This window comes from Archocentrus centrarchus, unplaced genomic scaffold (genome assembly GCF_007364275.1).
Source record: "Archocentrus centrarchus isolate MPI-CPG fArcCen1 unplaced genomic scaffold, fArcCen1 scaffold_54_ctg1, whole genome shotgun sequence".
Taxonomy (NCBI): domain Eukaryota; kingdom Metazoa; phylum Chordata; class Actinopteri; order Cichliformes; family Cichlidae; genus Archocentrus; species Archocentrus centrarchus.
Window position 1 is genome coordinate 1233740 of NW_022060276.1, and position 26261 is coordinate 1260000.

At 42.4% G+C, this 26261-nt stretch overlaps 1 protein-coding gene across 1 annotated transcript in view; it reads left to right on the top strand.

Moving 5' to 3' along the window:
* Nucleotides 1–26261, top strand: part of fam110b (family with sequence similarity 110 member B) — an 81254-nt gene that overhangs the window by 34943 nt on the left and 20050 nt on the right. Inside the window, exon 2 of the mRNA XM_030725364.1 lies at nt 22439–22561. The gene's annotated coding sequence lies outside the window, so the exon portion shown is untranslated. The remainder of the gene's footprint in view (nt 1–22438; nt 22562–26261) is intronic.

Consider the following 26261-nt stretch of genomic DNA (forward strand, 5'->3'; position numbering starts at 1 on the left):
GGTTTTAGGATTTTGTTGACCTGCTGCTCCATTTCCCACAATGTCTGCGTGCAGATAGAGCCAGAAAACGGTGGGGTTAAGCCGGTGTACTTGCGGGAGGTGGACGTTAGAAAGTTTCCGGTTTGTCTTGACTGAACTGTCCCCAATATTCGCATGATTAAATATTTTGGAGTGTTTGGTGATCATAAACCAGCAGAGTTGACATTCTGTGTAACAAGCGAACAAAACGGCAGGAAAACAGACAGAGGGCGGGTAACAGACACTGGTGCCATATCTCTCTTCCTGCTCTTGACGGAGACGGTCGTATTCTATCTCTCTCTCCCTGCCCTCCCCATCTCTCCGCTTGCTGTGAGAGCGTCTCTTACACACTGTCCGAATAAGATTAAGAGCAACATGGATCTGGCAAACTGGGCCTTCACCACCATTGATCGAATTTTTTCCACTATGAGATCGGGGAAAGGGGAGCCTGCGTGTCCGAGTGGAACAGACCCGGTTGGATACGTCATCGATTCTTGGAGCTCGTGGAGACCTGTGTGCTTCTTGGCCCTCGAGGTTGAAGACGTGGAAGACGCCTACATATTCGGCCATTTGGTAGCGGTATCTTTTCTGTTTGGGCTCGGAGGATACCTGATTTACCGGGAAATCAAGAAAATCTGGGCGGCAGTTCGACATCTGCAGAGGCTGCCGACCCAGGTGGACGGCCTGTCCAGAGCCGTACAGACTCAGACTCAAAGCAGGGTGGACCTGAGCCGTAGGGTTGGTGAGTAGAACGTGCTCGCAGGCGAGAGGGTTTCGATCTGAAGAGAAGGTTCGGTTCTGCACAGTGAGGACGGTAACTAATGAATTTGGAATATTGGATTACTGAATGGTTTCCAGTGAGACTGAAGGCTGTTGGAAAAAAACAAGCAGCCTGTTCCAAAACAACGTCTGCATTATCAGGAATTCGGCTCCCTAGCCGGCCTTGGGCCGGCAATCATATCGCTCCAGGACTATGTGTGATGGTCGCTCTCCCCCTCAGCCCTCTCTGTGATTTGTGAAGCTGGATTTGGTGTACCACGGCCGCTGATGAACTTCCACCACTATCAGCGAACTGTTTTGGCTAGGAGCTGGCATCTGGCTCCACAATGCCCCCACCCTCTCGTCTCCGTCTGCATCCCCTCCTGACCTGACCTTACCCACCATATTGCTATCCTGGCTTTAAATGTGCAAATATGCTTTTGCTGAGGTGTTTTTTGGAACCTCGTACGGTGTTTTTAATGAATACAATATGAGATGATTTTTTTGAACCTAACTATCCCAGTGTATCTCTTTCTGTTCTTCTGCTAAAGGTAGCGCTGCGAGTCGGCTGCATGACCCCAGGACACCTGTCCCCCCTGTTTGCTTCTGTTTTTTGTATTTCTTGGATGAGTGTTCTGGAACGCAAAATTTCATTATATGTTTTCATTTTATGTTTACATATATATGATGTAATGATTAATAACAACTGGTGTGACAGTAGGAATGTTGTCCCTCTGAAGCAATCATGCTCACCTAACCTGGAGCTCCTAACCCTGAAATGCCGTCCCCACTACCTGCCCCGCGAGTTCACTTCGGTCATCTTCAGTGCCGTCTATATTCCACCTCAGGCGGACACAAACACTGCACTATCCGAGCTACATGAGGCTCTTTCCACCTATCAGGCTAACCAGCGTGATGCGGCTCTCATCGTAGCCGGGGACTTTAACAGTGCAAACTTGAAAAAGGTAATACCGGAGTTTATTCAACACATCGACTGCCCCACCAGAGGAGAGAGGACCCTAGACCACGGCTACTCTCCATTCAAAGAGGGCTACAAAGGAAAGCCTCTTCCGCCTTTTGGGAAGTCTGACCACACCTCTGTCCTTCTCATGCCGAAATACAAACAACGGCTCAGGCAGGAACCCCCTGCTCTGAGAGAAGTGACACGGTGGTCTGATCAAACAGAGGCCGCTCTGCAGGGTGCGTTGGATTCAACCGACTGGGACATGTTTCGCAGCAGCGCGGGCGGAGACATCGAGGAGTTTACGGAAACTGTCGTGGGATTTATTGGGAAAGTTGTTGATGACACTTCACTTAGGAGGACCATCAGGACTTTTCCCAACCAGAAGCCGTGGGTGGATAAATCTGTCCGCGACGCCCTGAGGTCCCGCACCATTGCCTACAACTCCGGCCTCGCCTCTGGGAACATGGAGGACTACAAGGTTGCATCATACAACGTCCGCAGAGCGGTGAAAGAGGCAAAACATCGCTACGGCCGCAGACTGGAACAGCAACTACAACAGTCTGACTCCAGGGGACTGTGGCAGGGACTACGCACCATCACGGACTACAAAGCACCACACACACACCCGGTGAGTGCCGACGCTTCTCTGGCTGATGAACTCAACATCTTCTTTGCGCGCTTTGAGTCGGGAAGCCGACAGCCCGCTGCGCTCCCGGCTGGAGGGGTGGAGACACTCACTGTGACGGAGCGCGACGTGAAGAGGGCGTTTAGACGTGTAAACACCAGGAAAGCGGCTGGACCAGACGGTATTAGCGGACGTGTCCTTAAGACCTGCGCTGACCAGCTGGCACCTGTGTTTACACTGATATTCAACCTCTCACTGAAACTGTGTGTGATTCCCACCTGCTTTAAAAAGTCCATCATAGTCCCTGTCCCAAAGAAACCACACCCCAGCAGCCCCAATGACTTCAGGCCCATAGCGCTCACCTCTGTGGTGATGAAGTGTTTTGAAAGACTCATCAAGACATTCATCACCTCCTCACTGCCCACCACCCTCGACCCACTACAGTTTGCATACCGGCCAGACAGATCCACAGATGACGCCATATCCTTCCTCCTCCACAAGACCCTTTCACACATAGACACTGGTAAGGGGAACTATGTGAGAGTGCTGTTTGTAGATTACAGCTCAGCATTCAACACCATAGTTCCCTCCAGGCTGGTCTCTAAGCTGCTGGACCTGGGCCTGGGCTCATCCCTGTGCAGGTGGGTTCACAGCTTCCTGACCGGCAGACCACAGGTGGTACAAGTGGGTCACCTCACCTCATCCTCCCTCTCCCTCTACACTGGATCCCCCCAAGGCTGTGTGCTCAGCCCTCTGCTGTACTCACTGTACACCCATGACTGCGAGGCCACGTCAGAGTCCAACGTCATCATCAAGTTTGCTGACGACACTGCTGTTGTGGGACTGATCTCCCACAATGAGGAGACAGCCTACAGGAGAGAGGTCTCCCGCCTGGAGAACTGGTGCCAGGAGAACCACCTCCTGCTCAACGTCAGCAAAACGAAGGAACTGATCGTGGACTTCAGCAGGAAGCAGCAGAGGGACTATCATCCACTTGTCATCAGTGGTGCTGAGGTGGAAAGAGTGGACACTTTCAAATACCTGGGAGTGACCATCTCACAGGACCTGTCCTGGACTCATCACATAAACATCACTGTGAAGAAGGCCAGACAGCGTCTCTACCTCCTCAGGCGGCTGAGAGACTTCAAGCTCCCACTCAAGGTGCTCAGGAACTTTTACACCTGCACCATCGAGAGCATCATGCGTGGGAGCATCACCACCTGGATGGGAAACTGCACCAAGCAGGACTTCATGGCCCTAAAAAGGGTGGTTCGTTCAGCTGAACGGACCATCAGAACCACCCTCCCCAACCTGCAGGACATTTACACCAAGCAGTGCAGGCTGAGGGCCATGAAGATCCTAAAACAGCCCAGCCACCCCGGACACTCTCTCTTGTCCCTGCTCCCATCAGGCCGGCGTTACCGCTGCCTGAGGGCTAAGACTGAAAGGTTGAAGAAGAGTTTTTACCCACAAGCCATCCGTCTGCTCAACTCTGAGCCCTAACTGGACCATTATTGCACAATGTAAATATTATAATTTATAATCTATAATTCCACGTAAAAGTGTGCATAGTGTATAGTATATAGAGTATAGTGTATAGTGTGAATTACTTTTTTAATTTTTATTCTTCTTATTATTTATATGTGTGTGTATATATGGTTGCAGGTACAAAATACATTTCACTGTGCATTGTACTGTGTATAACTGTGCATGTGACAAATAAACACTATCTTATCTTATCTTATCTTATCTTATCTTATCTTATCTTATCTTATCAATAAAGAAACCTTGAAACCTTGAACATCATGACAATGAAGCATCCTTTCCAGTTACTGAAGACAAAAACGAAGGCAGAGAGACGATCAACCCTGAACACATTCCTTGGTAAAGGAATTGCATAATGTCTATTTTAGATCATATTAGGCCACCTGGTGACAAGTATGAAACTGATGACGCAGACAACACATGGGCCACAGGAGTCATTTTCTTAGGGGATTTTGTTTAGAATACAATTCTACTGGGCTGGTGCAAAAGTTATTTTTGCTCTATTTTATGACAACATCCAAAATTCAGGGATTGTAGGTTTTAAAAAGCATTGAATTGAGGGTTAAGGGTGAGGTTTTTTGGCGTGGCTGCTCAGTTCTGCACAGTATACCTTGTTTCTATTGACTATGTTACCCGCGACTGCATTATAGAGGATATGTTTTAACTTTAGAGCACTTCTTTGTAAATAATATTCTTTGTTTTGCTCTCTGGTGAGTAGAGATGGAGTTGCTTGGATGTGCCAACATGTGAAAAACTATCAATCTAGCATTCTGTGTGAGAATACCAGAGTTGTTAGGTCATGGACTGTTTGGAATGTTTGACCTTGTTGATGGTCATGGTCTAACAGAGGCCAACAGGGAATTCTAGCCATTTGAATAGGAAGGGGAGGTCTGTTGAGGATGGAATCAGTGGTATCTGGGGACTGGTGAAGTGTTTTCCTGATGCTGGTCTGTCAAGAACATTGTTATGACACACATGAATTACACAGTGTGTTTCACTTCTGTTGCTGGATAGATGGCGTTACTGACGGCCATAAGGAACTTTAAGTAGTCTTCTGAGTTTCTGTTAGTTAATTTTGCTCAAAGATTGATAGTAAGTGATGAGGTTTGAGGGTTCTAGCCAACAGTTGATCACTCGGCGCTGCGCCATGCTGAGGTTGTCTTGTACCGGGAATTTGGCTGAGGTGGAACTGCTGTTATTTTTAAAAAGACGATTTCTGCTATCTCTTTTAGCTCATTTGAGATCATCATGATGAAAATCAGGACAAGATAAGCCTTTGTTCCATTACATCTTATCTCTCAGGCTTTTCATCTGCTACAGTTAAATTGAGCAGGATCATCGTTGTCATTGGACTTCAACATTCATTTTGAATGAAGTTGCTTTCAGTGACCATAAATCAGTCTCTTTTAATGCCTCTTTTACCTCAGTCTTTTTCTGGAGTTTGTATTAAGTGCAGGCGGTTTATTGATGACTGTGTTATTACTAAGATTTCTTTTTTTTTTAAACAATTTTCAGCCTCTTCTGACGATAATGTTGAGCTCCTTGCATACTCATTTAATGAACATTGCCTTGCTATTCTGGATCAGGTTGCCTCATTTTGGGGGCAGTAGAGCACGTCATGAATGTGTGTGAATGTTAGCACTTAGACGTAGAAAGCTGTGCTTGTATGAATTTGTGTGAGTGAGTGAATGTATAAAGCGCTTTGAGTGCTCAAAGTACACGTGTTCCAAATTATTATGCAGATTGGATTTAAGTGTCATAAAGATTTCATTTTTTGTATTTCCATTAACCTCATGGATGTATTGTGTCTCGGGGCTTTTTGGATCACTGAAATTAATCTCAGACACCTGTGATAATTAGTTTGCCAGGTGAGCCCAATTAAAGGAAAACTACTGAAGGACGATATTCCACATTATTAAACAGGCCACAGGTTTCAAGCAACATGAGAAAGAGGAAGGATTTCTCTGCTGCCGAAAAGCATTAAATAGTGCAGTGCCTTGGACAAGGTATGAAAACATTAGATATTTCACAAAAACTGAAGCGTGATCATCGTACTATGAAGAGATTTGTGGCTGATTCAGGGCACCGACGGGTTTGTGCAGATAAAGGCATGATGAGGAAGGTTTCTGCCAGACAAATTCATCGGATTAAGAGAGCAGCTGCTAAAATGCCATTACTAAGCAGCAAACAGTTATTTGAAGCTGCTGGTGCCTATGGAGTCCCACAAACCTCAAGGTGTAGGATCCTCCAGAGGCTTGCAGTTGTGCATAAACCACCCCTAATCAGTGCTCACAAGCAGAAATGGTTGCAGTGGGCCCAGACATACATGAAGACTAATTTCCAAACAGTCTTGTTCACTGAATGCTGTGTAACCCTGGATGGTCCAGATGGATGGAGTAGTGGATGGTTGGTGGATGGCCACCACGTCCCAACAAGGCTGCGACGTCAGCAAGGACGTGGCAGTCATGTTTTGGCTGCTATGGGCATAAAAGGAGAGACACTCATGGTGTGGCCAACGTCCTCCCCTGACCTCAACCCTAGTGAGAACCTTTGTTTCTTCAAGCAAAAGATCTTTAAGGGTAGGATGCAGTTCACATCAAAACAGCAGCTCTGGGGGCTATTCTGACCTCCTGCAAAGAAATACAAGCAGAAACTCCAAAAACTCACAAGTTCAGTGGATGCAAGAACTGTGAAGGTGATATCAAGTTACATGTTAACATGTAACTTGGCCTGTTAAGATGTTTCTGATTGAAATAGCTTTTGATTTTAGTGAATGTGACCACTTAATGCTGCAAATTCAGGAAAATGACCATGTGCACTTCTTTACAATCTATAATGTTTTAAAACTCTGCTGTGTCTAATAATTTGGAACAGTGCATTTTGAGTTTTTTATTTTTGAAAAAAATGCTGTTATCATTGTGAGGTTTGTTCAATAAAATTTGATTTATACTTCATTCATTGACCATTTAGGAAAAGCTGAGAAAAATATCACTTGCCTCATAATTTGGAACACACTGTAGAGTAGAAAAGTGCTGTATAAGAAGCAGTCCATTTACCATATAAAGTTAGTCATGTCTCTGTTGTTTCTGGTTAAATAATCAAGCTCGTGACCTTCGAGGTTCCTGTTGAAAAGCAGAATGATTGTGGGAGACCACAGGTTTGATTGTCCATAAAGAATATTTTAAAAATGTTTCTACTTTTACAATGAGGCAGTGAAAGAGGCTAGATCTTATTTTAACAGTCTCATAAATCATCATACCCAAGATCCAAATTCTCCATTGGTTCCTCCCCTTTTAAAGATGGCCCTCAGAGTCATTTACCTCATTCTCTCCAATTACACTAAATGACTTAGTATAATGGATAAGATGAAACACATCTCCCCTCCCTCTGTCCTGTTTGGATCTCTTACAAGCACTGGCCCTCACTCAAGCAAAGTTGTGTTCCTTCCTACTTTAAGCATGCTGAGGTCATTCCTTTACTTAAAACAAACTAATCTTGATGCCAGTTCTCCCAGGAATTACTGAAGTATTTCAAAATGACCATTTATTAGCAAATTATTATAAAAAAGTTGTTGAAATTCAATTAAGATTCTTTTTATGGACATTAGATTTCTGACCCTTTTTAATCTGGTTTTTCAAAAACAGCACTCCACCGAAACTGCTATTTTAAAGGTCTATAACGATATTCTGATGGCATCTGATGATACTTAATAGGCTTAAGGTTTTGGCTAGTGTCTCTGGCTCAGTGCTAGACTAGTCCTATTTATCTGAAAGGACATTCTCTGTTAGGGTGTGCAGGTTCTCCTCTTTCACTGCTTCGTTAACCTGTGGGATTCCACAAGGTCCAATCCTGGGACCCTTGTTGTTTTCCTTTTATATCCTTCCTTTACCTTGTTTCAAACTCTGACTAGACTGAGGCCATGATTAAGGCTCCTCCTGATATAATTCAAGAATCAGTCAGGTGATTGCTTCCTTTTGCTCACCTACAAAGAGCAATTTCAGTTCAATTTTATTTATATAGCACCAAATCACAACAAACAGTCGCCTCAAGGCGCTTTGTATTGTGGGTAAAGACCCTACAATAATACAGAGAAAACCCAACAGTCAAAACGACCCCCTATGAGCAGCACTTGGTGACAGTGGGAAGGAAAAACTCCCTTTTAACAGGAAGAAACCTCCAGCAGAACCAGGCTCAGGGAGGGGGGGTCATCTGCTGAGGGGGGGCTGAGGGGAGAGAGACAGAGATTAATAATAACTAGGGCTGGGACTTGTTATATTTGATTAATTAATTACGGGGAAAATAACGAATTGAAAAATTAAAGCATTTTAATCACACTTTGCACCATGGAACGTTTCTCAGTGCACGAGTTCCAGGCATACAGATTATATCGACACACGATGTCCAAATTCAGGCAGCCCACGAAGACCGCAAAGGCCGGAAGTGAGCGGCTAGTCTTCATATCAGCATCACCTGCCCTCACCTGTAGCTCATGTCACCTAGCAACGTGAGTGTGAAGCACAGCTGGTTAAATGGAGAACGAACTTTTTCTCCTTTTTGTGGTTTAATTTTAATTCCTTTATTGAAAATAAGCTGCTAAAACAAGCAGGACACATTTCAGCATCAAGGAATACAGCTGAGAGAATGATTAATTTCCAACTATAACAAGTGAGACATTAATGTTGAATAAAACTATCCAGTTATGATGCTGAACTTTAATTTCAGGAGTTTGCTTATCACAGGAGCACTTCCACCCTTCATTGGTCTGTGTAGTAGACTGGTGGGAAAATAACATTTGGAAGTTTAAGCTTATGTATATTGATTCATTCATCAACAAAACTTAAATTAATATTTCTCATGTCAAATATTGAAATATGATTAAAATGCGATTAATGTCGATTAATTAATTACAAAGTTCCTAATTAATTAGATTCATTTTTTTAATCGAGTCCCACCCCTAATAATAAATAATGATTAAATACAGAGTGGAGTATAAACAAAGTAAATAAGGTGAATGAGAAACAGTGCATTATGTGAACCCCCCAGCAGCCTAGGCCTATAGCAGCATAACTAAGGGAGGGTTCAGGGTCACCTGATCCAGCCCTAACTATAAGCTTTATCATAAAGGAAAGTTTGAAGCCTAATCTTAAAAATAGAGAGGGTGTCTGTCTCCTGAATCCAAGCTGGAAGCTGGTTCCACAGAAGAGGGGCCTGAAAGCTGAAGGCTCTGCCTCCCATTCTACTCTTAAGTATCCTAGGAACCACAAGTAAGCCAGCAGTCTGAGAGCGAAGTGCTCTGTTGGGGTGATATGGTACTATGAGGTCTTTGAGATAAGATGGTGCCTGATTATTCAAGACCTTGTAGGTGAGGAGAAGGATTTTAAATTCTATTCTAGATTTAACAGGGAGCCAATGAAGAGAAGCCAATATGGGAGAAATCTTCTCTCTCTTTCTAGTCCCTGTCAGTACTCTAGCTGCAGCATTTTGGATCAGCTGAAGGCTTTTCAGGGAGCTTTTAGGACAGCCTGATAATAATGAATTACAATAGTCCAGCCTAGAAGTAATAAATGCATCAATTAGCTTTTCAGCATCAGCAGTGATGGAACTCTTGGTGTAGTATTTGATTCATCTTTGAGCTTTGATTCACATGCAAAATCTATCTCACGTTCCTTTAAGGAACATTTCTAAATTGAGAGCTATAGTCTCCTCCTCTGAACTGGAGAATTTGTGTCATTACGCCTCGATCATTGTAATGCCATTTTTACCGGCTGAGACAAGTCATCTCTGTCATGTCTCCAAGCCATACAAAATGCTGCAGCTAAACTCCTAACACACTCTCAGAAGCAAGCTCACATTTCCCCTGTTGTACTGTCTTTACATCGGCCCCCAGCTGATTTTAGAATCCATTTAAAGATTCTCACACTTACATACAGAGCGCTAAATAGACAAGCCCCAGACGACTTCTTTCAGCTTTTTGTTAAACACACTGCTGCGCGCTGTCTGCACTCACACTCATATAAGACTGAAGACTAAGGGGGGCCGAGCCTTTCGGTCAGTGACACCAAACCTCTGGAACAGTTTACTACTCAGCTCTGTTCAGCTGACTCTGCAGTCTTTTAAAGAGTAGTTCAAGACTTCTCTGTTTAATCAGGCTTTTCTTGGTATGCTTTCATTTATTTTTAGTTTGCTTTAATACGGTTCTTTTACGATATTTAGTTTTAATTGTTTTACTGTTCTTTGTGACTTTTATGTCTGAGAAAAGCAGTATATGAATAAACTTTACTCACTCACTTACTAGAACAAAATAAATCAATATGTACCTGTGAGGTGTCCTCACTGCTAATACACAGTGCAGCACCACATTCCTCAGAGAACCAGTTAAATCAGTGTTACTCATCAGCTTCAGAGCAGAGAAATCCAAGTTATTGATGCATTCACCAAATAATCACTAAGTTCAAAGCTTTCTGGAGGAGGATTCAACAAACCAAACAAAGTCACGCGCTGCAACAAGTGTTACACAGGATCATTGGCTGTGTTCAGATTCCTCTTCAGGGGCAGGAGCTGTGTGTAGATGTGGTGTTGCAGCCCGTCATGTTCCTTCACTACTGAAGAGGATCAGAGAGGAGCATCATCCTCTGATGTGTATTTGTCTGCCTCATCTCTTATCCTATCCTCTTGCTTCTAGCAGGTTGGACATGGCTTACATAGACCTCCCAAACAGAGTATGAAGACTTGTTTGACCAGCTCTACTCACTGTGGCAAGCTGGTTGTCTGCTGATATCTGAGGAACCTTGCTGCTACCTGCCACAACAGTATCTTTGTCTTCACAGGGGCTGCAGGTGCTACCCTGGGCTGAAAAAAATGACACACTGTACAACATACAGCCAATAATGAAATAGCTCAAAAATAATGTCATGATTGAATTTTAAGACTGTGCTTCATCTTGAATTGATTAGATTGGCAGCTTAGGATGATCTAATATTTTGATAACTGCAGGTACCTGTGTTGAGAGGGATTGCCCTAGCTGATACTGAGTCAGAGATATCGCTCCTCTCCTCCTGACTGCAGTATGGGAGAGACTTGAACCCGTGATCCAGGGAAGTGGCAGCCTTCTGCACTTCCAGGTCAGGAGGAATGTCTGGCTCGCTGTGCCTGGGAATGAAATACATAAATGTGTGATGTTTCTTGATTTAAAAATTGGCCCACTCCATTGTCCACATTTATAAAATAAATACGTGAGAACTTCTTATTGATCATTATCATGTGATATGTTCAAATTGGTATTTGATATGTACAATGATGTACTTTATATGTAGAACCTGTATTCGAATCATCGCCTTGGCAGCAGATCGATGACAATGGCTGTCTTTACAGTTCTCACCAAAGGAGACTGAGCACGCGAGGCTGGAGCTGCACACTGTACTGAGTCTTTTAAAGAACAGCGTGAGCTATTTGTATAGGCTTGCTTGTAACTAGTGGTTTGTTTATGTATTACTACTGTATTACTGTGTAATACTGTTTTTCCCTTGTTGTGAAGCACTTTGTGATCTTTATCTAGAAAGGTGCTATGGAAATAAATTTTGGTTCCAAACAAGAATCATCATCAGCGTTTCAAAGCTCCTGTTCAGTGATGTTTCAATGGCTGAATCAGAAACACTGCTGTGTGTTTGGAAGAACTCATAATCATTGTGGCAGTTTTCAGGTGTTCAAAGATGTTAACCACAGCCTCAAGGTTATGATTGTCCTCATCTGATAGGGTTACCACAACACCTGGTTTCTTCTTCACATCACCACTGAGAAGAGTGGCAGCCACAGCTGCTTCCTGTTCCTGGTACCATCATCATGTTGTAACCTGAGTTTCATCTGGTAGCCACATCAGTGAGAAGCTTCCTCTGATTAGTACCCAGCATAGCTTGTTTGTGTTTCAGGACTGCTGTGGCAGTTGCTGTCCTGTGAAAGCCGGTCCATGTCTTTCACTGATAGTCCTCGTTGAATGGCAATATTCAGTTTGTGGGCAAAACAAGGGATGTGCACAAGGTTGGCAGATTGCACCTCTTTCACAATGTTACTGGCATTGTGGTGATGGAAGTTGTCCATCTCTAGATTCCATTTGGTGATTAACTCTAGAATAGCAGCACTCCAATTCTCTGCTGTGTGAGCTTCTGGAAAACATTTCATTAGCAGGGTATAACTCTTGAATGTCCAGTATCAGTAGCATAGGCTGTGATGATTGGATAGTTCTCAGTAGCCCTGGATGACCACAAATCTGTTGTCAGAGCAATAATCTCAGCCTACTCTCTCTCTTTCTCCACTCTGGTTGTCACTTTGATACAATTCTGGAATTACCTTCTCGGAAAAGTGGGGTCAACTGGGTAATAGTTATCTGGGCTCTAAAATGCTGATCAGAAACTGAAAATTCCTGTTCTCGAGAACAGAAAATGGCCTCGTCAGTTGCCATGAACGGGCTGACTTCCCACTCAAATTTACTTTGGAGCTGAATTCCTCCAAACACATCCATTTTGTTTTAGTTGCACTTGTTTCTGGCCCTGAACATGAAGATCAGGGCCAGAAACTCTGCAGAACTTGATTTGCTACCGGTGGAATAGACGCATCACTGTTGTGTTTCCATTTCAAGTGGACCCATATTTTGGTGGTATTCTCATGTTTGTATGCTATATCCGTGAAACATAATCTGGATGTTGCCATATACTGAGCTCACTCTCGGAAACCATAATGCTTCCAGACTTCTGCTTTTAGTTTGGCTGGAGGATGTTTCAAAACGGGCAAGGATGCTGCCATGTGGTGCTGTAGGCCTGTGCTGACATAAGTGCAGCAGTGATTGGCTACTTTTTACACACACACACACACACACACACACACACACACACACACACACACACACACACACACACACACACACACACACACACACACACACACAGACATATCTTGCATTCATTAAGATCTCTTTTTTAATTTGGCTTTTATACTGTGGTTTTCAGTTAACCATGGTGAATCATTACTCCTCTACTTATCTACCTGTAAATTAACAAAATTAGACAAGATTATCATGTTTAAATGTGCAGTCAAGCAGGAATATATTATGTAATCAGGATGGCATCTTTAAAATGATTTTCTGAGCGTTCCCATAACGTACTGAAACCTACATTATACCAAGTACATATACTCAGCAGAATTTGGGGCCGAAAGTGGGTGTCATTTTCAATTTTTGTGTCTTGGGCTCGGCAGCACGGTGGCGTGGTGTTAGCACGGTTGCCTCACAGCATGAAGGTCTGGGTTCGAATCCTTGGCCCAGGCCTTTCTGTATTTGCTTGTTCTCTCTGTACTCTGGTTTCCTCCCACAGTCCAAAGACATGCAGTTACTGGGGTTAGGCTAATGTCCACAGGTGTGAATGGTTGTCTGTCTCTCTGTGTTGGCCCTGCGACAGGCTGGTGACCTGTACAGGTGTACCCTGCCTCTCGCCCTATGACAGCAGGGATAGGCTCCAGCCCCCTGCGACCCTGAACAGGATAAGAGGATGAGGATGGATGGATGGACATCAAGGCTCTAAATGTAGGAGGAAAATGGTTTTGACAAATCAGGGGCTTGTGACTCCCATATTTAAATTTTTCACATTGTTTGTATTTGTAAGACGTGACTATTTTCACTTACTTGCTTACAGGCCTAGTATAGCATCACTGAAGACTGAAGCTTGATGCTGCCCTGTGTTACTGAGAATTTTCAACTCACATGACCACCTCTGTGTGCCGAGTCAGTGAGCGCTGGATTTCGGTCCAAAGTACTTTCTTCCTAGGTCACGGTGACTGCCATATGTACACAGTTCTCAGTAAATGATGGAAGACAGGACAGGTATTGCATGCACAGCTACTCAGGCACACTCACTTAGTACAGGGTGTACATCATGGATCCACACAATCACATATGCATTAGTACATGCAACAGAGCAGGCAGATGTACATGTCCTACCATTTTGTTCCTGACCCAAAAAAACAACTTTTGAAATTACCAAGTTTTAGACAAAGTTTATGATTGTATTTACACACCTTTTAGCTGACTTTTTAACTCTGGTTCCTCACTTTACACAACATCACTTCTGCTATCAGTGTTTTTTTTTTTTTTTTCTTTATGGGTTAAACTCGCCAAAACACTTACCACATTTTGGAACTGCCCCCTTCACAGATGAGAGCACATGAACTATGTCAGCCATATGAATTTCCTGCTGGGATCAATCGCTATTCTGGAATTATGGAGTTCCACAGGGTTCTGTGCTAGGACCAATTCTATTTACATTATACATGCTTCCCTTAGGCAGTATTATTAGAAAGCACTGCATCAATTTTCATTGTTATGCAGATGATACTCAGCTTTATCTATCAATGAAGCCAGATGACACACATCAATTAGTTAAACTGCAGGAATGTCTTAAATACATTAAGGCCTGGATGACCTCTAATTTCCTGCTTCTAAATTCAGATCAAACTGAAATTCTTGTTCTCTGCCCCACAAATCTTAGAAACATGGTGACTAACCAGATACTTACTCTGGATGGCATTACTTTGGCCTCCAGTAACACTGTGAGAAATCATTTTTGACCAGGATATGTCCTTAAATGCACATATTAAACAAATATGTAGGACCACTTTTTTGCATTTGCACACAACGATCACATTTGGATCGTTGTGTGCAGATTCCCCATTCTGGACAACTGCACACATATGAAATGGATTGATGTTAAAATTTTCTCCCTTCAAAATGAACCTTTATCACAATTTGCACTGCATATTTTGCCAAAAGAACATTATACTAACCATGCATGCTTCTATGCTGAACTTCTTTGTGTGCAGATTCTCAAACACTACAGTTGACTCACTCTTTTTCCTTTTCATTGTAAAGATCTATTGATTTGATTTCAAATCCACTGTGGTGCTGTACAGATGGAAAACTCCAATCACTATGGCCCTAAGTGTATTTGTGAACCAGAGCTGCCTGACGTTTACCTGTACAGTAGATGGTATTGTCAGTGGCATAGATCTTTGGAGCTTTTGTTGTTTTGAGCCATGAAGTGTCTAAACAGACTCAAGATTCGGTGTGACATTCAGATCTTTTTTTTGTGCTGTGTTCAGGTCCTCAGCAGATGAAATCCGGGATTTTGATTCACTGTTCATGTGGTTTGTATGTTTTTCTTTCCTTCTCTGCCTCCCTCTCCTTTATTAAAAGACATCTCGCTGCACTCTGTCTCACTGGAGATCTCAGTTATATGAAAATGTAATAAAACTACTACTACTACACACACTCTCTCTCACACACACACACACACACTGACACACACTCACACACACACGCCGTTTACTCTGCCTGGAAGATCTGAAAGCCTGTAATAAGATTAGAGAACTTTAACTGGAAAGGAGCTAGAGAGAAGGGAGGTGACAGAGGGGCCATCCATTTAACATTCACGAGTGGAGCATACAGTAAGACAGCTAACGGTTACGCTTGAGTCTAGGTTTACACACACACATACACACACACACACATCTGTATGTGTTGTAGGCTGTAGATTTCCTGCAGCTGTGTACAGAATGATGCACATTTTCTGAAAATGATTAAATTAATATAGCAGCCCTGTTATCTGAACTGATTCAAAAATGGATTTGATCCATATTTGTTGAGCAGTTCTTGCTTGTGTGCATCAGTTGCAGTCCTGTTTGGTTTGATGATTACCAGTTAGCACTGGGCAGAAGCCTAGACTGCATGTAATACATGTGGGATGCAAAAGTTATTGTTGACAAATATTTCTGGATATTCATAGTTATAAAGTCAACAGCATCATGTTATGAACACGTTTGAATCCAAACAATGAGACAGAGACAAGCTGACAGGAAAAGTGTTGTTGTGTCACTTAGCCACAGATTTCTGTTCAGTGAAAACCTGCTGTGGTGCTGGCACAACAAGCCCCGCCCTCGACAGACATTTCAGCTGATTTGAACGTCACTCTCCAAACAAATTTTAGTAAACAATGTTATGTACAACTATTTACATTAAAATGAGGGCAATGCCTCAAGTGTTTCTGTGCAGCTATTTACAGAACAGTCAGGTGTCACAATAAGAGGAATGGTGAATGGCATTCTGCTTCTATCTAACATCTAACACATTCATGCAGTTCAGTATCTTGCCTGGAGCAGCCAGGAATCGAACCACCAACCTTCCTATTAGTAGATGACCTGCTCTGCCTCCTGAGACACAGCCACACAAATTATTTGTGCCACTCGAAAAACAGTTCCTGTCCACCACAAGACAAAGTGGCCCCTGACAGGCCTGACACTTCCAGGTGTGCCCCCCCTCCTGTTGTACACCAGTGTTTACGTTTGAGTCTGTCTTTGGAGGATTTTCTGCCTGTCCATGACTACACAGCACACTAAACTACACACTAACTACACACTACAGACTAAACTACACACTAACAACACACTAACTATACACTAAACTACACGCTAACTACACACTAAACTACACACTAACTACACACTACAGATTAAACTAAACACTAACTACACACTAACTACACACTAACTATACACTAAACTACACACTAACTATACACTAAACTACACACTAACTATACACTAAACTACACACTAACTATACACTACAGACTAAACTACACACTAACTACACACTAACTATACACTAAACTACACACTAACTACACACTAAACTACACACTAACTATACACTACAGACTAAACTACACACTAACTATACATTAAACTACACACTAACTATACATTAAACTACACAGTAACTATACACTAAACTACACAGTAACTACACACTAACTATACACTAACTACACACTAACTGCACACTAACTAACCACTAACTACACACTAACTATACACTGCAGACATGCTAAAATCTCTCAGATGTCTTGCCATCAATATTGTTGTCTGTCTTTGTCCCATCATTCTCACAGCTTTCACCTGTTCCTCAGCAACCAAATGTCACGTGTTACCATATCATGTTTTTCATTGGTTGATGAATTTTTCCACCAATAGGAAAGGGGATGTCATCTCTGTCTGTCTGTCGGTCGGTCGAATTTGGTCATAAGCATGTTCTGCTAAAAAATATCCAGTTTTTACTGTTTCTTTCTGTACCAAACACACATTGAATGTCAGAACTATATACAGGAAAACGCATGGCAGAAATGATTAATTATTAATTACACACTTTCAAAACTGGTGCATAGTTTAAAGTGTGCACTCACCGGGCCTGCTATGTCATCTTAAATCCACAATGTCATTTGGACGTGCTGGCACGTCTGTTGACCCCAGATGGCCAAAGATAGTGATTTTTTTTTTTTTTTGAGCACGAGGTCACTGGCCAGCTTTCATGTCAATGTCAACATACCAAAAACAATAACCCATTCCCTCCAAGGGAAATCCAGAACTGTGAAATATATCCACACACTGCTGACTCTTTGCTGTTAGCTTCCTCCGTGTTGTATTAGCTGCCTGCTACCAACTGGTGTACTGGTGCTGATGCATGATTTACTAAATGCAGAGAACTGAATAAACTGCCCACAGATCAGCTTGTTGTCACCAATCCAGCTTTTTAGTCAGGATTGGACAGATATCTGATCTAAGCATCAGACGGTGCATGCCTAGAGCTAAAGTATATCACAGTATTTGGAGAACCTGTAGGTAATATCTTAAAGCCATCTACAACATCTTTTCCTCTTTCTTTTAGACATTCTCTCTCAGTGTGATACTGTAGGGCCAAACACTCTGAATGGATGAATGAGACTTGTAGTAAGAATGCACTTTGAGTAGAAAAGTGCAATATAAACACAGCACATTTAATCTTTGTTTGATTGCGGTTCTTTCTGCCTTCAGCGGTGAATTTCAGCTCAATCAGGGTGAGATCAGGTGATTGACTCAGCCATTTTTGTTTAAAACTGATGGATCTTCGTTTCCTCTGTTCCATGTCGTTTTGTTGGAGAACTAGCTTCTCTATTCTTAAGGTTTCTGTGCACTTTGTGGTTAACCCTTATTATTTGCTCTTGTGAAATCGTCTCTCTTCTCTTCGTAGTATTCTTGGATAATGATATATTCCTGCCTTCCAGAAAGTGTTCTTTACTTGGCTGCATATTATAAGATTAAGATCCAGAGTATGTCCACGTTCATGTGTTGGACCTTTAACTGACTGAACAAGATTAAAAGAGTCCATGAGATTTAAAAATTAATTAATCAGTGCTGTATTTAAGCAGCAGACGTGAATATTAAAATCCCCCAGGATTAAAACACTGTCATATCTTGTCATAATTCCTGCCAAAAATTTAGAGAAGTCTTGGATAAAAATCCTTGTTGTATTTCAGTGGTTGGTAAACCAGTGTGCACAGCACCTCGGTGGACAGCCTAGTTTGCTAATTACGTGGCCGCTTGTCCTTTTGGAAAAATTCAAAAGCTGAGAAATTGCACTTCACACCCAACATAGGGTTATTACGGTAATTGTTGGCGAAGCCTGCAAATGGTGGCACTTTTGAAGTTCACAGGCCCGCCGGCATGGTAAACAAAGAGTTGAGTAGTCTTCAGGACAATCGAAGCTCTTCTTTGGATGTTTCTGCCTTTTGTTCTGTCCTCTGTGGACGCTCCCACACTGCTTCAGTAATGTTGAGGTCCGGGCTCTGGGGAGGCCAATCCGTGTTAGTGTTCCATTGTGTGCTTTTCTATCCAGGCATGCTTTTACTGCACTGGCATTGTGTTTGGGATCATCGCCATGCTCAAAAATGAAGCCGTCACCAATCAGAAGCTTTGACAGCCACCTTTCACTGTGACCACATCTAATGAGACTTCAGCAACCAATAGGTAGATCACCTGAAGGGCCAGGTGTATCTCTCAGGTCCTGTCTCAGGGTTTTTTCCCTGCTTCTTAAAGACATGACTTTCAGATACTGTTCATATGCCCTAGATATTTTGTAGGCCTACCATTTCTTCTTTTGTCCTGCACTTCACTAATTAAGGACACACTGCTTATACCATGCTGAGATATCCATAAGTTTTCAGTTTTTAGTTCTTTGGTAAATAGTAAATGAACTGGTATTTGAATAGTGCCTTTCTACTCAAGTTCAGCACTCAGAGCATCAAAACGTTCTACTACAAGTCTCAGTCACCCCGTCACACACACATTCACAACACTTATATCTATGATTAAGTGCTTTCTTACATTCACACACTCACACTCCAATGAATTCATCAAGGGCAGCTTGGGTTTCAGCATCTTCCCCAAGGATACTTTGGCACATGGACTGGACTGAAAATGAGGGAAAAAGCAGCCAGTGTTCAAAGAAAAACCTTGAAAGACCTTCAGAAAACCTGGAGAACAGTTCCTCAAGAGCACATCTTATCTCTAAGTAAACCAAATAAGTTCTCATTAGTGGTACTGAAGAAGCATTTAGTTGCCTGTAAACTATAAGATCTAGATCTGTTTTGGGAGTTAACAAAGGCTATTCTGCTCATACTAATACTCTTCTGACTTGGTCTAAGTAAGTCTTTTTCTAAGGGTAGACTCATTGGGGCTTGTTCTTTTCCACAAAAGGCAGACGCACCATCTGGTGATTCACTGATTCCTTTTGAGAAAGTAGTAACAGCTAACCAGAGCCCAGAGGCAGCCACCAGCCAGCAATCCTGTAACGTACACAGTTCTTAGAATATGAAAATAATATTTAGCATTGAAGAAAATTAGATTCTTCTTTGTATATGTTGTCAATTATAGTTCTTAGAAAGAAAATCAGTCCTCAAAAATCTGTCACCCTTATAAAAAAAAGGATTTCAGAATCAATAAGAAAAATTGCAGTTGGTGCACCTCAGTGACAGTCTTACAAAGGTAGCAGGAAGTGGTTTCTGTAACACATAAAGATGTGTTGTGTTTGACAGTTGTGTTGCAATTGTTAGGGCTGAGAGAACAAGGCACACAGAGGAAGAGCAGAGATGCAGTATTTACGTGGACAAATACAGAATTGGATATATTGTTGCATTTGTACTGTTTTGAATGAAATATTCTGTTAGATTATTCACAAATCAATTCACAACTTGTTTTTAGTCAGCATCCTGCCTTCTCTGAAAACAGATAGCTTTTAGCAGACTTCTATCACTAAGTTCTGTCACTGCATGGTAGCTGTTTTTGCACAGGCGGCTCACATTTCTGCCTCATGGTGTACATTAATGTGCTGCTTTCACACTATATTGGTAACTGATTTTTTTAAAATAAAAACAACAATGCTTGATGTTTGTGAAGAAGTAAGCCTGTCCAGCCTCCTGCTCTCCCTGATCCATCAGCTTCTAGTAATTCTAGATTTTCTTGTTTACATAATTCTCTGTTTCTGTTGTCAGTGTATTAAATTAGATGGTGACCAAATAAACATGCTGAGCAGCAGCCATGCTACTGAACTGCTTAAAAATGATTCTTCACCGTGAGGTGACTGTTTGTGATTTGGTGCTATATAAATAAAATCAAATTGAATTAATGATCATGACTATTAGACCGGGGACCTGGGGGGGACCTGGGGACCACCTCTTTATGTTAAAGCTTTGTGGGCTCAGATAAGAAGCGTGGCCTGTTTTCTGCTCTGATACTTCAGCTCCGGTGCTGACTGCAAAGCTGGCCTGTCACCAGGATATCCTTTTTTTCTCTGTGTGTAAATCCATCTCTTTCAAGCAGCCTCACTATCTTTGGCTCAGGAGGTAGAGTGGATTGTCTGCTGATCAAAAGGTCAGCAGTTTGATCCCTTGTTCCTCCAGCCTGCATGTCAATGTGTCCTTGGGTAAGATCTTAAAACCCCAATTGTCCCTGATCCATTGCACACTGTATGGTCATACACTGAGGGGAAGATCCCAAAAGCCAGTCAAACAAATCCTGCTGCTGTGCAGCCACTGCAGAATTAACAAAGCTTTTGACAGACTGCTGATGAGTGTCAACTATTAAGTGTTGTTGACTTTAATGGTGTGGGTGTTCTGCTTTTTGTTTCCTCCTTAAGAATGTATAGGGGCAGAACCACTGCTGCTGTGTGGCTATAGTACAGCTAGCAGGTTATTTGGTGTGGCTCCAGCTCCCACTGAGTGACCATCTGGACCGTTGGACTAGTGCAGTATACACCACTGACACTCACCATTATGAGTCACTGATGTAGAACCAATCAGCACAGGGCCAGATGATGTCAGCTAGTAAATGAAGTAGATTAGAACCCGGAAAAACTAAAGTGACAGCTGGAAGTCAAAACGGACTGTAACTGTTCTTCAGCACCATTACAGAGACACAATAAGCTCCTTTAACATAGACAGTGAGGGAAATAATTATTGGATCCCCTGCTGAATTTGTACGTTTGCTCACTTCCAAAGAAAGAAGGTCTCTACTTTTTATGGTAGTTTCTTTTGGGACAGAATATCAATAAAGAGTTATAAATTGATTTGTATGTCATTGAGTGAAATAAGTATTTGATCCTCAAGAAAAACATGTCTTATAACTTCCTGGAGACGTTTCTTGCAGTTGGTCACAAGGTGTGCACATATCTCAGGAGGGATTTTGACCCACTCCTTTTTACTCTCTAAATCCTTTAGGTTGCATGGGTGCTGCTTGGAAGGTTCTCTTCCAAGATTTTACAGTACACGGCCCCTTCCATTGGCCCATCAATTTGGTGAAGTTATCCTGTCCCCTTAGCACAAAACAGCCTCAAATCCTAATATTTCTATCTCCATGCAGGATGGCGCCCACTGTGGCAGACATCTGTGTTTGGCCCTTTAAGTTACTTTTTTGACATTTCGCTTTCCCCTCCAATTAACTGTACTAGTACTAGAACTGTACTAGAACTGTGTACTAGTGTGTATTTTGTGTAAAATGCAAGAAAAAAGAATCCAAGTTTAACAAGTAGTGCAGGGCACAACAAGCCCCGCCCCCAGCAAATGTTTCAGGTAAATTTTTCAGTGTTAGCCCTGCATCAGATTGTGACCCGTCCAGGAGGTGTATCCTGCCTCTTGCAATCTAACAGCTTGGATAGGCTCCAGCCCCACCATGAATCTGAATGAATAGATGGATGGATGTATGGATGGATGGATGTGTAACACACAGAGGATGACAGTAGTCAGAATCCTGGTTACAAACAGCAGGACTTTCCAGTGGTTCCATGAAGCACGTGTGTCATACTGATGAAGTCCTGATTTGGTCCATTAAGGACTGGTTGCCCCTCTGAAACACTATAAAACCAGACAGGATCGGTCTATAACACTATCTGCAACTTTCTGCTGCATCTTTCTCTGGCGTTTATCTCTGCATTGTCTACTATGTGCTTAAGTGGCTTCATTTCTTGATTTTGGAATAAAACAGGCTTCATGATTAACTTCATCTTGAGGGTCACTGTTTGGAGTAAAAGGAGCACCACTGATGTGAGGACATGGTCTATTTTACATGTCAGTAATGTTCAGACGGGATGTTTTATTGTTTTCTGTGCATTTCTTTTTTAGGAGCTGTGACGCCTGCTGATAACCTGGAGGAGCTGGAAGAGAGGAAGGAGGTGTCCAGTTCTGACAGCCAATAGCAAAAGCTTGAAGCATCCAAGGAGCCAATAGGCTGACTGCTCCAAACAAGTAAAACAAAACAATTTTTCTAATGAAGTTGTTTCTGTTTATTAATTAAAACTGATTTTAGAAAGAAAGAAAGCTTACCAAATTAACTTTATTTTATTAAGGAAACAAAATCTCAGGGACCTGTATCAGAATCGTTGGTGTGTGTTGTATCACTGCTGATAAAAAATAGAGTGTTATTCATTTCCAATATCCAGTTTTTAAACACCATTTCAGAATTTTAAAAGCAGCTGTCCAGGTTGTGGCATCACTGACATTGTAATCAAATGGCTGTATGTAGCTTCGACAGCTGTAGTTTTATGTAGTGAATGAGCCGTAAGCCCCTCCCTGCTGCTAATACTGCTTACTGTACTACTTACAGTGTGACTGAATGCAGTACACATTGTAGAAGCCTTTACACTTGTGTTTAATCAGTATGCAGTGTTCACTGCAATCTGTCCTACAGTACATCCTACATCAGAGCATACTAGCTCTGAGTGTTTATACACTAGATGTTCAGATTTTCAGTTTTAAGTAGCAGCAGGTCAACAAGCAGTTATTGAGGTTGATGTGTATGAATTAGAACAAGTAAGCAGCGTAATGATCTGAACAGGCCTTATGGGCTGGCCCAGTATGCAGTGATTAGTGCCGGCTAAAGTGGTCCAAGTCAGGATAGCTTACCGACTAGTTGCTCCAACAAGAGTCATTGATGCACAAGGTGAGCAAAGGCTCCTATTCCACAGAACATCTACAGAACTATTGAAGTTTTGCAGAAATGTGGTCACTAGCCACATGATGTTAACTTGTATGCCATTTTGGACATGTGACAACTGAAGGTCAAGTGAAGAAGCTCCCTCAGGTCTAGAGGCAACTATCTGACAACCACTGGCCATGTGGAGGAAAAACCACACTTGTTGGCCAAAACCTCCCTGTGATTGCTTTGGTTCCTAATACTTTGGTCACCTGTGCTTTCCATGGAAGAGATGGACTTGTCTACAAACACTGGCCTGTGACTCTCTGGTAAAGCAGGAAATTAAACCTTTGGCCTTCAAAGAAAAAGTTCTGCCTTTTGAAACATGTTAGCTACAACTCTGAGGAAAAACTTTTACTTTGAAGGCGAACCTTCCTAATTTCCCATTTGCACACACTTTTTCAAGCATTACTCATGCCCAGCTAGTAGTTAGTGGTCATCCATGTGTCATAGGCATGAATGTCCTGGTAATTTGGGGATTTTAATTATTTTTTTTAACTGTTCTTTTTCTAGGGTGGAATGATTGTACAGCACACCTCTTAATGACTTTAAAAAAAGCAGAATTAGGTGCACAAGTTTGAATTTATTTTGGATTTTATCTAATCCACACAGGGTCAAAATTATACATACAGGCTCAAATATTTTCATGTACCTTCACTAGGGCTGCACCGATGCCACGAGTAACTCGAATAATTCAATTATAAAAAATCCTTGAAGCAAATTTGTTGCTTCGTTTAAACGCTTTTGTAAGCCATCAGCAAGCTTTTGGCATAATTCTGTCTGGACATTTGACCACTCTTCTTGGCAGAATTGGTAGAGTTCATTTAAATTTTTTGGTTTCCTGGCACAGACCCGGATTTTAAGAGTTGTTCAAAAATTTTCAGTAGGGTTGAGGTTGGGAAAGCCATTCCATAAGTTTAATGTTAGCCTGCTTTATCTACTCCAAAACCAGTTTTAATGTGTGTTTGGGATCATTGTCCTGTTGGAACATCTAGTTTTGTGCACGTTTCAGCCGTCTAGCTGTTGATTTGAGGTGCAGCTGAAGAATTTGCACTTTGTACAATGTACCAGTACCACTGACAACAAAATAACCCGAGAGCATGATGCTGCCACCACTATACCTGACTGTTGGTAGTGTCTTGTGTTTGAAAGGCGCACCTTCACTCTTCCAAACATATGTCTCATCATTGTAGCCAAGTAGCTTAATCTTTGCCTGGGCTGACCATAAAAACGTCCTCTGAAGGCATTTGTCACTCACTCACTTTCTATTTTTCAGTTCATGGCAGGGTTGACCTTGGTGGTTCCTGGGTTGTTCCTGAAAATCCTAGCCAATTTCCTCTCCTCTGAGAGTGACAATTTGGGTCTTCTTCAAGACCTTGGCAAAGTGATGACACATCCAAATAACTTATACTTACGGCACAGCTGTTTGAACTGATGATCTTGGAATCTACATTTGTTTAGAAATAGCTCCAAGAGACTTTGTGTAAATCAGTAGTTCTTATATCTTCACTGAGTTCCTTGGACTTTCCCGTTGTTCTGAGTGTTGGTCAGTCCAGTGGTACCACGTTTCCACTGACAAGGTGTCAGTGCGAACCCCTTAAGAACAGGCCCGCGTTCCCACTGCGTTTCTGTGAACTGCTCCTTTAAGTACGCACTTTGTGTCCTTTTATCTGTGATATGAGCTGATACAAAGCAGCAAGTTCAGCCTTAGAGCCCAACCTAATTCACAGCCGTGAAAATCGAATCGCTTTTCTCATGTGATACACATGTAATATGGTAGAAAACTTGATGTTGAGATGGCAGAGTCACACCCCTCTGCTGCTTTCGTCGTTCTTGGTTAAAGACCAGCTAGTTTGTGGTGCTGGAATGGAACCGATTTGTTGGTCAAGAACCGAGTGAGTCTGCGGTGGAAAAAGTGCTGAGCAGTTCAAGCACTTGGCACTGTGGAAAAGGGCTGTGTGTGCTATTTACCGTATTTTTCGGACTATACGTCGCTCCGGAGTATAGGTCGCACCAGCCAAAAAATGCATAATAAAGAAGAAAAAAACATATATAGGTCGCACTGGACTATAAGTCGCACTTTTTTTTGGGGGGGGGGGGGGGGGGGGGGGGGGGGGTTTGATAGAATCTGAGACCCAGAGCAGAAATTCCATCTTGAACGGCAATTTAAAATAATAATGGATTAAAGAACAGGACGAACACGGTTACGCCTACGTTATGCTAACGTAACACATTCAGCTACATGACGCACAACAAACACGTGTTCGGTATGTTAACGTAACATTAAGTTATTCAGATAACCATAGCATAAAGAACATGCTAACAAGTTAACCAAACCATCAATCCATTGAATTCTTCATCCTCGGTGTCACTTCTAAACAATTCCGTACACTCCGTAGACGAAGCGCCGCTTCCTCTTCTGTGTCGCGTTAGTCAGACTCGTCGTCAGCTGCAGTTCCAATTATTCCAGCCTTTCTGAATCCCAACAGGATGGTTTGTCACTGAAGCCCATGTTTTCTTGATCCATCCAATGACTTCCAGGAAAGTTGGGTGGCGCATTCTCCCAGTTGCCGTTAAGCTGTGCTCTCCATCCATCATCCACTGCGCCCACAGGTTACGCAAGACTGCCTTAAAGCTGCAGTTCACGGAGATGTCAAGTGGCTGGAGTATTTTGTTTCATGTGTTATAAATGTCACATATACGTCGCTCCGGAGTATAGGTCGCACCCCCAGCCAAACTATGAAAAAAAGTGCGACTTATACTCCGGAAAATACGGTATGCTGGCAAAGAGAAACTATGAGTTGTAGTCAATTATGATCACTAACAAGAAGTCAACAGGCCTTGGCCTGGTCAAGTTAAAAGCTACTGTAGAAGCTTCAGTACCACTTATTAAAAGATTTAAGTAAATGTATGCATATATTCGAGCCTGTATGTCTACTTTGACCCTTAGAGAAAATCCAAAATGAATTCAAA